Genomic DNA, 13,754 nt, shown 5'->3' with positions numbered 1-13,754 from the left:
CATAACCTGAAACTTAGTTCATTCTCCCCTGTTACTGAGGATGAAGTTTCAGCACTTATACTGCGCTCTCACCTCACTACCTGTCCCCTTGACCCTATCCCCTCACAGCTGCTCCCCTCTCTCTCTGCTACCCTTACCCCTATACTAACACACATTTTCAACCTCTCCCTCAGCACTGGTACATTTCCCTCATCAATGTAACATGCACTGGTCACACCTATCCTCAAAAAACCTTCCCTTGATCCTACCTCCCTGGCATACTCCTCTGACACGGTAACTACGCAGATGTTCCCGTACTGCTGAACGGCATTGGAGAAAATCACGGAGTTCAGCTGATTTTCTGCATTACAAATTCATCTTGAACTCCTACTACTCTGCCCCTAATCTCCACAAGCAACACTACTTCTCTACTCTTATCTCTAATCTTTCTTCAAACCCAAAACGTCTGTTCTCCACTTTCAATACTCTCCTCCGCCCTCCCCCACTTCCTAATACAACTTCTCTGTCAGCTCAAGACTTTGCCAGTCACTTCATTAACAAAATTGATTCCATCAGACATGAAATCAGCTCTCAACACAATTCCATTCTCTCCCCCCCTCAAATACTCTCACTCAACCACAACCCTCATAACCTGAAACTTAGTTCATTCTCCCCTGTTACTGAGGACGAAGTTTCAGCACTTATACTGCGCTCTCACCTCACTACCTGTCCCCTTGACCCTATCCCCTCACAGCTGCTCCCCTCTCTCTCTGCTACCCTTACCCCTATACTAACACACATTTTCAACCTCTCCCTCAGCACTGGTACATTTCCCTCATCAATGTAACATGCACTGGTCACACCTATCCTCAAAAAACCTTCCCTTGATCCTACCTCCCCATCCAACTACCGCCCTATTTCCCTCCTCCCTCTTGCTTCAAAGCTTCTCGAAAAACTAGTATATGCACGCCTATCCCATTTCCTTACGTTAAACTCCCTTCTTGACCCGCTGCAATCTGGATTTCGTCCCTATCACTCCACAGAGACAGCTATTGTTAAGGTCACCAACGACCTACTTACAGCTAAATCAAAAGGCCACTTCTCTCTGCTTATCCTCCTTGATCTGTCCGCAGCCTTTGACACTGTCGACCACCCTCTTTTGCTCCAAACCCTCCAATCCTTCGGCATCTGTGACACAGCCCTTTCGTGGCTCTCTTCCTACCTGTCAAACCGTACCTTCAGTGTAGCCTTCTCTGGGGCCTCCTCTGCCCCGTCACCACTTTCTGTCGGAGTACCGCAAGGCTCTGTCCTTGGTCCCCTTCTCTTCTCAATCTATACGTCATCACTAGGTTCCCTAATTAAGTCCCACGGTTTCCAATATCATTTGTATGCCGATGACACCCAAATCTACTTCTCTGCACCAGAACTATCTCCTTCCTTGCTAACCCGTGTCACTAACTGTCTTTCTCACATCTCTTCCTGGATGTCCTCTCACTACCTCAAGTTAAATCTCTCCAAAACTGAGCTCCTCATTTTCCCCCCTTCTTCCAAAATCTCCAACCCCAATATCTCTATAACTGTCGGCAACTCCATCATTACCCCTACCCCGCATGCCCGATGTCTCGGGGTCACATTTGACTCAGATCTTTCCTTCACTCCTCACATTCAGTCCTTGGCTACAGCCTGCCGCTTCCACCTTAAAAACATCTCTAAAATTAGACACTTCCTTACACAAGACACAACCAAGATTTTAATCCACTCTCTCATTCTTTCCCGCCTTGATTACTGCAACTCTGTCCTCTCTGGTCTCCCCACCTGCCGCCTAGCTCCTTTACAATCCATAATGAATGCCTCTGCCAGACTCATCTTCCTTACACGTCGCTCTTCATCTGCTGCACCTCTCTGCCAATCCCTTCACTGGCTTCCTCTTGCCTCTAGGATCAAACACAAAACTCTCACTCTTACATACAAAGCCCTCAACTGCACTGCTCCCCCCTACATCTCAGACCTTGTCTCCAGATACTCTCCCTCCCGTCCCCTTCGCTCTACTTATGACCTCCTACTCTCCTCCTCTCTTGTCACCTCATCACACTCCCGTTTACAGGACTTCTCCAGACTGGCTCCCATCTTGTGGAACTTTCTGCCTCGCTCCACAAGACTTTCTTCTAGTTTTAAAAGCTTCAAGTGCTCCCTAAAGACTCTACTGTTCAGGGACGCATACAAGCTACGCTAACCTTTCCTAATACCAGTTCCTCTCCTCCACTGCAATCCCCTGAACCCCCTTAGCATGTAAGCCTAAGAGTCCAGCTTTTTGTAGATCACCTTCTTAAGAGCTGACTACAACAGTGCAACTCTTGGCAGGGCCCTCTACCCTATAATTGTTTTGTTGTACTCCCCCTTTGTTTATAGCGCTGTGGAATCTGTTGGCGCTCTACAAATAACCGATAATAATAATAATAATAATAGTGGTGTGGGTTTGATGGCGGATATAGGGGTTAATAGTTTAAATAGGCATATTGCGTTGTGGGGGGTTGTCGGTCTAGGGGTTAATACATTTAATATTAGTAATGAGAGGGGGGGATTGCGGATATAGGGGTTTTACATGTCTGGCTTATTTTTGGGAGGCATGTTAGACTTTTACAGGAGATTTGTTATTTTCTGTACTTTTCTTAGGCGCTGGCAGTTTCTAAAGTGCCGTAAGTCACTAGCGACTCCAGAAATCTGTATTTACGCTCATTTCTGGACTGGCTAGTGCACTCAACTAATATGTTAATGTGTTGCAAGGCAGCAGAAAAAGGTGTTTATTGTTGAGCATGAAGCCATCATAACAAATGTATATTCTGTAGGGCAGATAGTTTAAAGTGTACCAGTATGTAACATCAAGTCCTTTTATTCATTGTATTTAAAGAGTTAAAAGAACATAAAATAATTTTTATTGCAGATAAAAGAGGACATCTAACAAATATAACAGTTTTATTGATTTCTGTATAATGGAAGTAACGTGCTATAAAGACTTTTTGTTTTAATGAGTATGGGATTGTCACTATCAAAAACAAAATCAAGCTGTGGATTTATCCTGCAAACTATAAATACTTGAGGAGAAGTTGCGGAAAAAATACATTGATTTAACACCTACTCTGAATTTAAAATAAGCAGTAGATTTTTTTTATTTTATTACAAATTTATTTTTTCTCACATTTCCCGGCCCCCTGTACCATGTGACAGACATCAGCCAATCACAGACTAATATACGTATATACCCTGTGAGCTTGTGCACATGCTCAGTAGAATCTTGTTCCCCAAAACATGTGACTATAAAAAGACTGTGCAAAATTTGCTAAATAATAATTTGGAAGTAAATTGGAAAGTGTCTTAAAACTGCATGTTCTATCTGAATCATAAAAGTTTATTTTGACTTGCGTATCCATTTAAGGCATGTAGTATGCAATCAATAACCCTACTAGGGGGGTAGATTTAGCAGGGAGGGGTTAGGTTGCCAAGAGGGCTCAATCCTTATAAGTCAAAATAAACCTTCATAATTCAGATAGAGCATGCAATTTTAAACATATTTCCAGTTTACTTCTATTAACTAATTTGTTTTATTCTCTGGGAGCTAGCTGCTGACTGGTGGCTGCACACATATGCCTTTAGTTATTGGTGCACCAGGTGTATTTATCTAACTCCCAGTGGTGCATTGCTGCTCCTTCAAGAAAGGATACCAAGAGAATGCGGCCAATTTAAATAGAATAGATGTAAACTGGGAAATAGTTTAAAATTGTGTGCTCCATCTGAATCATGAAAGAAACATTTTGTGTTTCATGTCCCTTTAATGGAAACTAAGCCTACAATTATTTAAGAAGTATTAGACTTCATGGTGGGAGGTCACAATAAGAGGTTGCAGGTAGGTCTAATGGGGATCAGAAGCCACATTGAGGGTTAATTAAAGTAAAACAGTTTACAGTTAGGGCAAACTGGCACAAAGGTCATGACTAGGTATAAATCACACTGTAAAAAATGTATGTGAAATTAACTGTAATATGCTGTAACATCATGTCATCAAAAGTGTGTAATAAAACTGTGTTAAATTTACAGAAATATTCTGAAAATACTAAAGAATACAATTGTAAATCCAGATCCAAACACAACTGTTAATTTTACAGTAAGAATGCGTTAAAAGAATCATATTTATTTGTAGAGTTTACAGAATACAGTAGTTTAAACAGAGAAAACACTCTAATACATAAAGCAAAACAATACAGTTAAAATTACAAGCTGACAGTGTTAAAATAATATTTTTGTTAGGCAGATTTTTATATAAATATATATATATATATATATATATATATATATATATATATATATATATACAGAAAGAAATTTCATTACATTTGACAAATTTATTTGTTATATTTTACAGATAAGAATGTGTAAAAGTACAGTAAAATTTTGTTAATATGAAGGGTTTCAAAATCCAGTCGTGTCTGTTTAGAATTAAGCAGGCCTAACAATATATTAGTAAACTATAGTAAAACTATAATAGAAGTAGGTCACTTTAAAAAAACACATGAACTATTTAAAAGATGTAGTGTTTTTTGTTATAAATGCAGCCTCCCATAAAGGAAGTGACAGAGCAGGAAGTAGAATCAGCTTCCTGTAGGGCTCAAGTCAGTGTTTCTTATCATCCATCTTGCATAACCTAATAACTGTAAGCAGTAGATTGCTTGCTAAATCTGTCCTACATTCTATTTACATTGATTATCCTGCATTGCTGCCTATTTTTTTTTTTCTTATGTCAAACTAATTTAGTATAAAGTTGCTGCACCATACTGCACATGTGCTTATTGTAATTCCATTCTATTCTTTTAGTATTTACAGTTTCTACACAAGCTATCACAGCAATAAATTTAGTCTTTTAGAAGACAAAACCACTATTTCTGTCTGCCTTGTTTATAGCTGTATAGTTCCACAGTTACTGGAGTGAGGATATATTTTGTAGTCATAATAATAATGCTGACTGACTGAAGATTAATTCATTAGTCTGGTACAGGGGTCGCCAACCTTTCGGACCTCAGGGACCACTAAACTCACAATTTTGAATCCCGTGGACCACTAACATGATTTTTTTTAAAAATGGTACAAACCTCTATAATGTATGTATATATTTATGTATGTATATGTGACAAATCAAACCTCAACGTCACAATAGAGGGGTGTGGGCATGAAGGGGTTAATGGCACACAGCTCTGGTTCCCTTATCCTTGCAACTCTGCAAATGGACCTTAAAAGGGACATCTCATTAGCCCCCCAAATCTTGTCTGCACTGCTCTAATTAACAATTTCCCTGCTGCCACCACCACAACTTTTAAATTAAAGGGGAGTTTCCAAGTCTCCAAGGGGAGGAGGTTCTGCATTCCTACACACAGTTAAACTACTAAGGAGTGGGGGAGGAGGGGGGTCTCAGCTACAGCTTTTCTGTAAGCAGTTTTCACACACAGAAAAAGGCAATTCACATTAACCTTTTCCAGGCTGAGAACACAATACCACCTCTGCGGGGTAGCCAATCCAGGTATCAACTACTCCACATGATTGTATCATGACAGTATAATATATATATATATATATATATATATATATATATATATATATATATACATACATACACATACACACATACTCTACATAACTAGTATAACCATAGCTAAGTTAACATTATGTATATATTTACACATTTTGAAGCATTTTTGGGGGGAATTAACTAAGTGAATGACAGAACTGAGAGAATACTTCCAAATGACAGATGAAGGGTGAGTGCCAACTTTTGAGATGGAAACAGAGAGGCAGAAAGTGAGAAAAAAAGAATTCTGTTTAAATGGAGCACAAGACTTTCAAGTTACCTCCCCAGTTAGGAATTATTCAAATCTACTTATGATCTTGGACAGACAATGGAGTCATAAATTAAGTTTATATCAGAAAACTCTCAATATGAAAGTTAGCTAACCACGACTGATGTTATTGGCAATTACTATAATGCTGGTGGGATATGGCTTATCTGCTGGATGGCAATTACTGAAATTCAGGTGGAATGGCTTTGTGTGCAGGAAAATTATTAGAATGAAAAATAATATTTAATAAAACAAAAAAGAAGATGGAGGGGAGGAAGGCAAACATTGATGTAAGTCCATCTGAAGGAATTATGAAAACTACTACAAAGAGACAGGTAAAGAGAAGAAAATAAATGGAATATGAGGGGGAAAAAAAATCTTTTTTTATATACTTTAATTCCACTAATTCAAGCCATGACTATACTAAACTCTGCTGGCTTTAGAATGGAAGCATCTTCCTCTGAGCAGCGCGCCGGGCGGGAAAAGTTAAAAATACAATCTAGCTACGCAAGTTGCGCAGTACTACGCAATGTGCATAGGGAGATTGTAATTTAACTCCTCCGTCGGTTTTCACTGATTTCCAGCAAGGCACTGTAGGGAGTTGCAGCGCGACAGGGTGATACCATCAAAGGAGATTAATTCCTGCTTGATGGTGTCAAGGACCACCAACATCATCTCGTGGACCACCAGTGGTCCATGGACCACTGGTTGGCGACCGCTGGTCTGGTAGGTTTCATGCTTACTGCTTAACTTTTTCAGCATTTGTGGAGCAGTGGATTTTGCGATCATCCATGTAAGGTAAAACTTATAAAACAGGCAATTTTGTTAGTTTGCTAAAATTAATTACCTTTTCTTTTCCCCAGCAAAACACTTGAGACGTTGAGGGATTATGTGTTGCGCTGTACGGTTCATAGGAATGAACCCCATTGCTTTTTCAAAAGTGTTAGGGCTGGCTGCAAGGGGACATTTTGTACGTATTCAGCTTTTAAAGCTCGTTTCTATTGTGTTCACAATGTGCATGAACCCTCTGTTACTGCTAGAGACTTTGTTACAGATTCTAAATGTGTAATTTCGCTGTGTCAGCGCCAATTTCATACATTTCCTACATTGGTCTTTTTTCATTTTCTCTGTAATTTTCTTCCTTTCTCTATTTTCTGTCCATTTGGACACAGATTCATGTTGCACAATGTTGTTTTTATTTTATTTTTTTAGTGTAATGTATGTTTTTATACAATTTTTTTCATTTTTTTTTTTTAGGTCAATCCTGTTATTCTTCAAGATGGTTTATGTTGTGTGTGGATCGAAACATTATACTCGACAACATGACGTGTTCACCCCCTGGGAATTCCCCCGGATTGGCAAGACACTATGTCGGCTATTCCAGGATGGAAGAAGTCACTGATCTTGGTGTGATTAGCAGAACAATGAGTATACTGGAAGAAGTGTGGAGGACGTCGTCTGCACGGAATGGGGAAACCCGCCAACATTCCCCACATTTCCTCTACAGCAAAAGGGTTAATAATATTTAATTATTAATTTTAATAATAGCAAAATAGAATGATCCAGGCACTCTATGTAGGTAAGATAGGCAGATTTATTTTGACAAACACGCAGCAATGTTTTGACTCTCAATGGAGTCTTTTTCCATTGGGAGTCGAAACATTGCTCCGTGTTTGTCCAAATAAATTTGCCTATCTTACCTACATCTTTCTATTTTGCTATTGATATTTGGGGACACTGCCAGTCCTGCACTTGGATGCACCTTGGAGGGTAGTGGAAGAGTTCGGTTCCTCCCTTGCTTTACTGTGAATATGGACTTAAGTCAGTAAGATTTGACATGTGCCACACTCATAGCTTGAAGATTTGTTTCAGCTCATTAGCTGCCTACTTCTTCAAGCTAAAGAACCAATAAAAGTTTTAGACAAAACCGTCAGTTTTATTGCTCTTATATTTCATGATTTGCATTCCTGTACGTCAATTTGAATAGCTTGTTTGAAGATACATTTGTTCAATTTATTTTAATACGGAAATGCAGTATTCCTTTAAGAGTGTTACAAATTTTAACTTTTAGTCATACAAATATAACCTCTTAATTGTTCTCTAACAACTTTTGGAGAAAAGTATTTTCCTCTTTCTTTCTCTATTTTTCTTTAAAGGGACATGCATCACTTAAAAACACATATTGAGACAACTGTCTCATTCAGTAGTTTAATAACTGAATGAGACATCTGATTATTAAAATGAAAAAAATTAAATAAAACTATTTTTAAGCATATACTTACTTGCCACGGGTTCCTCCCCCTGCTTTTCAGTCGCATTCCAGGAATGCATAAAGTGCACACCATGCATGTGCACCTCCCGTCAGAAGACTCCCCTCTGATCGAGCTTGTGTGCACATACAGTGTGCACTTTCTGCATTCCGCTTAATGCAACTGAGATGCAGTGGGAGGGAATGGCGTCTGTTTACAGTACAGTTTAAAACTGTAAAGTTGTTTACATTTTTAATGTATTTTTTACAGAATTATTCTGGCAATCAGGGCAGCCATTTTTTTGTAGAAGCAACAGAAAAAAGATGTTGGATTTACCAGATTAAAATGTATTTTTTTTTGTAAATTACTACAGTTTTAAACTGTAATGTGTTTTTTTACAGAATTATTCTGGCAACCACTGCTGCCAGCTTTTTTCTGTAAAAACAACAGGAATTTTTTTTACAGTGCAGCTTAAAGGGACATGAAACCCCAAAATGTTCTTTCATTATTCAGATAGAGAATACAATTTTAAACAAATTTTCAATTTACTTAAATTACTTAATTTGCTTCCATCTCTTGTTATCCTTTGCAGAAAGGTTTATCTAGGAAAGCTTAGGAGCAGCAAAGAACCTAGGTTCTAGCTGCTGATTGGTTGTTGCATATATATACTGATTGGCATTAGCTCACCCATGTGTTCAGTCAGCAACCAGTAGTGCATTGCTGCTCATTCAACAAAGCCTACCGAGAGAATGAAGAAAAATTGATAATAGGAGTAAATTTAAAAAATTGCATATAATTGCATGCTCTATCTGAATCATGAAAGAAAAAAATTGCGTTTCATATCCCTTTAAGGGGATTCTGGTTAGGATTTAATCACTGTTAAGGGGTTACAGAGTGAGGAAAGCCTGAAGATAGATCCACAGAGGGCTAGTTTGGTAGAGAGATGCTGGTGGTCAAAGGGTTAATCAGGTTAGGTGGTGTTTTGACAGTGGATCAAAATGACACTAATAAACAAATTAACACCCAAACATTTAATCTTTTGCAAAACACTTTTCCTACTACAGATGTAGGAAATCCAATTTAAGTTCAGAGAAATTCAGAAAAATATCACAAATGGATATCATGCATGTTTATTAAAACTCAAGTGGAAGCAGGTTCGAATGTTTTGAGTATCAGATGTAGAGAACATTTGGACATTAGATAGAAATAATTAAAAGAGTGTGGTGTATACAAAAATAGGTGATTATATCATTATAACTATAATTAGGCTTATTTAGTTATGAATGCAATTTTGTGATGAAAACACGAATATTTGTTTCATTTTCACAAAACTAATATCCGTAAAAATGCACTAACTAATTTAAAGAAAACAAATACTAATGAAATTTCTTACTATGCATTTGATTCCTTTAAATTAACTTTAAAAGGTTAAATTCTTACCTGTAGCGCACTGGAGAACCTCATTAAAGTGATGGTAAATCCTAGCATTTGTGAAACGCTAGGATTTACCAGTGCAACAAACACTGTTCCTGTATTTGCCGGTAGTGTATGCCAAGCTGAGCGCATCAGGCAGCCCACAACAGAACACTATTTTTTTGGTGATGTTTCCACCTCTTAGCCAAAAGCTGTGAGGTCCAGTTGGCATTATGCCGGATAGCTAGCACACTATTGGCTAAGATCACCTCACTGAAAAATACCGTTCTGCCATAGGTGGCCTGAGGTGCTTAGTGCGGCATAATCTACAGACAAATAAAGGAACTTTTAGCTTGAAGTATTTTATAGTTCATGACTGAAAGTCCTCTTTATTTGCTGTACGGGTAAATCCTAGCGTTTCAAAAATGCTAGGATTTACCATCACTTTAACTACCTGTCCATACATTTATTGGCTTTTTAGAATCGCTTCTCTCTCCATTACCTCTCTCCTTGCTCCTTGTAGAGCACAAGACATGTAAAATATGCTGTAGGAACTTTCAAATAAGTTGGGTTCTCTCTATCTTCTCTGAGGGTTGATTTATTCTGCTGCCTTTTGTTTACATAGCTGCAGTATTGAAATATGTTGTATAACTGGCAGGTACAACAGGACAAATCAGCTATTTTAACTATTGACATAAAGGTAAAGGAGTTTATTTTTAAAACATGTTATACACTTCAACGGGGGAAATGGATTAATGGAAACATATTAAAGAGACATTGTAAACTAGATTTTTCTTTGCATAATTGTTTGTAGATGGTCCTTTTATATAGCCCACCTGGGAGTGTTTTTTTGTAAAAATGTCTGTTCTTCCTGCTTTCTCAGACCATTTTAGTGAGTGTCCCAGCCTAACCTCATCAACATTGCTAAATTGGGAGCTTCTAACTAAGGTTTTATAAGGTTTTATACTGGATATTTAGTATCTATGTATATTCTTTTTAAGTAGTGTCTATAACATGCAGTTATATGAAAATTGGTGTACACTGTCCATTTAAGGCCTAGATTACAAGTGGAGTTGTATTTTTTCTAGTATAAGTAACATTTTTGTGAAAGTGCTACGGCAAGTATATCATGAGCATATGCATATAGTTGCTTGAGTGTTAGTATAGCATGATCACAACTTACCAGTGCTGAAAGCATATTCCTATTGTGAAGTTACCAAAAACTAGACAGGTGCACAGGCTAAATGTTTGATTTGGCCAAATTTCTTCTTCACAGAGCCTTGGCAGCGCTAACAGGAGGCTTAGCGCGGGATCCCAGGGCCTGCACTAAATGAACTTTAACCCCTTAACGACCAACGACGTATGGGGTACGTCCTGCAAAAAAATGCAGTTAATGACCAAGGACGTACCCCGTACGTCGTTGGTCTTTGAAAGCAGTGGAAGCGATCCTGATCACTTCCAACTGCTTTCATGTTATAGCACTGATGCCTATAACATTTTTTAGCCGTCCGATGCAGAGAGAGCCACCCTGTGGCCCTCTCTGCATCGGCCATCAATGGCTATGTTCGTTGGTGGGTGGGAGCTGATCCAGGGAGGCGGGTGGGTGGCCATCGGTGGGAAGGGGGCGGGATCGAGTGCGCGCGCGTGCGCGGGTGCACGCACGTGCACGTGAGCGTGTGTGCGCGGGTGCGCGCGGGAGTGGGAACCCTACACTATGGAACAACAAGTAAGGTGGTACTTGGTGGGAGAGAGGGTGGGAACATTATACATTTTAAGGATCTGGGAGGGTGGGAGGTTGGGGGTTGAGGGGGGGCAGCTACACTACAGAAAATAGTAGTTTTAAAATAATAAAATAAAACATTTGATAAAAAACATTTGATTTCAAACTGGGTACTGGCAGACAGCTGCCAGTACCCAATATGGCGCATAATAAGGCAGAGAGGGGGGTTAGAGAGCTGTTTGGGGGGGATCAGGGAGGTTGGGGGCTAAGGGGGGATCCTACAGAGCAGAATTATTATTATTTATTTTTTTTAAATCCCCAAAAAACTCTTATTTTAGTACTGGCAGACTTACTGCCAGTACTTAAGATGGCGGGGACAATTGTGGGGTGGGGGAGGGAAGAGAGCTGTTTGGGAGGGATCAGGGGGTGTGATGTGTCATGTGGGAGGTTGATACCTACACTAAAGCTAAAATTAACCCTACAAGCTCCCTACAAGCTCCCTAATTAACCCCTTCAATGCTGGGCATTATACACGTGTGGTGCGCAGTGGCATTTTGCGGCCTTCTAATTACCAAAAAGCAAAGCCAAAGCCATATATGTCTGCTATTTCTGAACAAAGGGGATCCCAAAGAAGCTTTTACAACAATTTATGCCATAATTGCACAAGCTGTTTGTAAATAATTTCAGTGAGAAACCTAAAATTGTGAAAAATGTAACGCTTTTTTTTATTTGTTCGCATTTGGCGGTGAAATGGTGGCATGAAATATACCAAAATGGACCTAGATCAATACTTTGGGTTGTCTACTACATTATACTAAAGCTAAAATTAACCCTACAAGCTTCCTACAAGCTCCCTACAAGCTCCCTAATTAAATAATTTCAGTGAGAAACCTAAAGTTTGTGAAACAATTTGTGAAAAAGTGAACAATTTTTTTTATTTGATCGCATTTGGTAGTGAGATGGTTGCATGAAATATACTAAAATGGGCCTAGATCAATACTTTGGGATGTCTTCTAAAAAAAAATATATACATGTCAAGGGATATTCAGGTATTCCTGAAAGATATCAGTGTCCCAATGTAACTAGCGCTAATTTTGAAAAAAAGTGGTTTGGAAATAGCAAAGTGCTACTTGTATTTATTTCCCTATAACTTGCAAAAAAAAAAAAAAAAAACATGTAAACATTGGATATTTCTAAACTCAGGACAAAATTTAGAAACTATTTAGCATGGGTGTTTTTTGGTGGTTGTAGATGTGTAACAGATTTTGGGGTTCAAAGTTAGAAAAAGTGTGTTTTTTTCCATTTTGTCCTAATATTTTATAATTTTTTTATAGTAAATTATAAGATATGATGAAAATAATGGTATCTTTAGAAAGTCCATTTAATGGCGAGAAAAACGGTATATAATATGTGTGGGTACAGTAAATGAGTAAGAGGAAAATTACAGCTAAACACAAACACTGCAGAAATGTAAAAGTAGCCTTGGTCCCAAACGGACAGAAAATGGAAAAGTGCTGTGGTCCTTAAGGGGTTAAATTCTGCATTTTATTCCTTCATTTTCTTTAAATTTCATGTTTCATTAAAGAAAATGCATTTGTAACAAAACAAATGCACATTTCTACTAGACTTATACAAAAACAAATCACTAATGCACAGGCCATGCAGCATGAATATTCCTTACAGTACAAGTGTTTACATCAATACTATTGTAAAGTGTAGCAATTTATGTGTGAAATTAAAGGGACAGTCTACACCAGAATTTGTATTGTTTTAAAAGATAGATAATCCCTTTATTACCCATTCCTCAGTTTTGCATAACCAACATTTTTGTATTAATAAACTTTTTACCTCTATGATTACCTTGTATCTAAGCCTCTTCTGACAGCCCCCTGATCACATGACATTTTATATATTATTTATTGCCTTGCATTTTAGACAATTAGTGTGTTGTGCTGACTCTTAAAAAATTCCACGGGCTTGAGCGCAGTGTTATCTATATGGCCCATATGAACTAGCAGTCTCCTGTTGTGAAAAGCAAATAAAAAAAGCATGTGATAAGAGGCTGTCTTTAGTGGCTTAGAAACAGGCAGACATTTAGAGGTTTAAATGTTATAAAGTATATTAATATAACAATGTTAGTTGAGCAAATCTGGGAAATGGGTAGTAAAAGGCATTATCTAGCTGCAATTTTAGTGTAGACTGCCCCTTTAAAATCAAGCATCCCAAAAGATAGTAATAAAATATTTGTGACTGTAGTTATGCAGATAACTGCAAAATATGCTTAATCAGAATTCAACTGTTAAACACAGTGAGCTATATATTATAAAACATCAATCATTTTAACCCCTTAACGACCAAGGACGTACAGGGCACAACCTACAAAAACTGTCAGTTAATGACCAAGGACGTACCCTATACGTCCTCAGGGGTTTCAAGCAGTGGAAGCGATTGTGATCGCTTCCAGCCGCTTTCAAGGTATTGCAGTGATGCCTCGATATTGAGGAATCTCTG

Source organism: Bombina bombina, chromosome 3 (assembly GCF_027579735.1).
Source record: "Bombina bombina isolate aBomBom1 chromosome 3, aBomBom1.pri, whole genome shotgun sequence".
Taxonomy (NCBI): domain Eukaryota; kingdom Metazoa; phylum Chordata; class Amphibia; order Anura; family Bombinatoridae; genus Bombina; species Bombina bombina.
The sequence above is the reverse complement of the archived record's forward strand: the minus strand, read 5'-3'. Positions refer to the sequence as shown.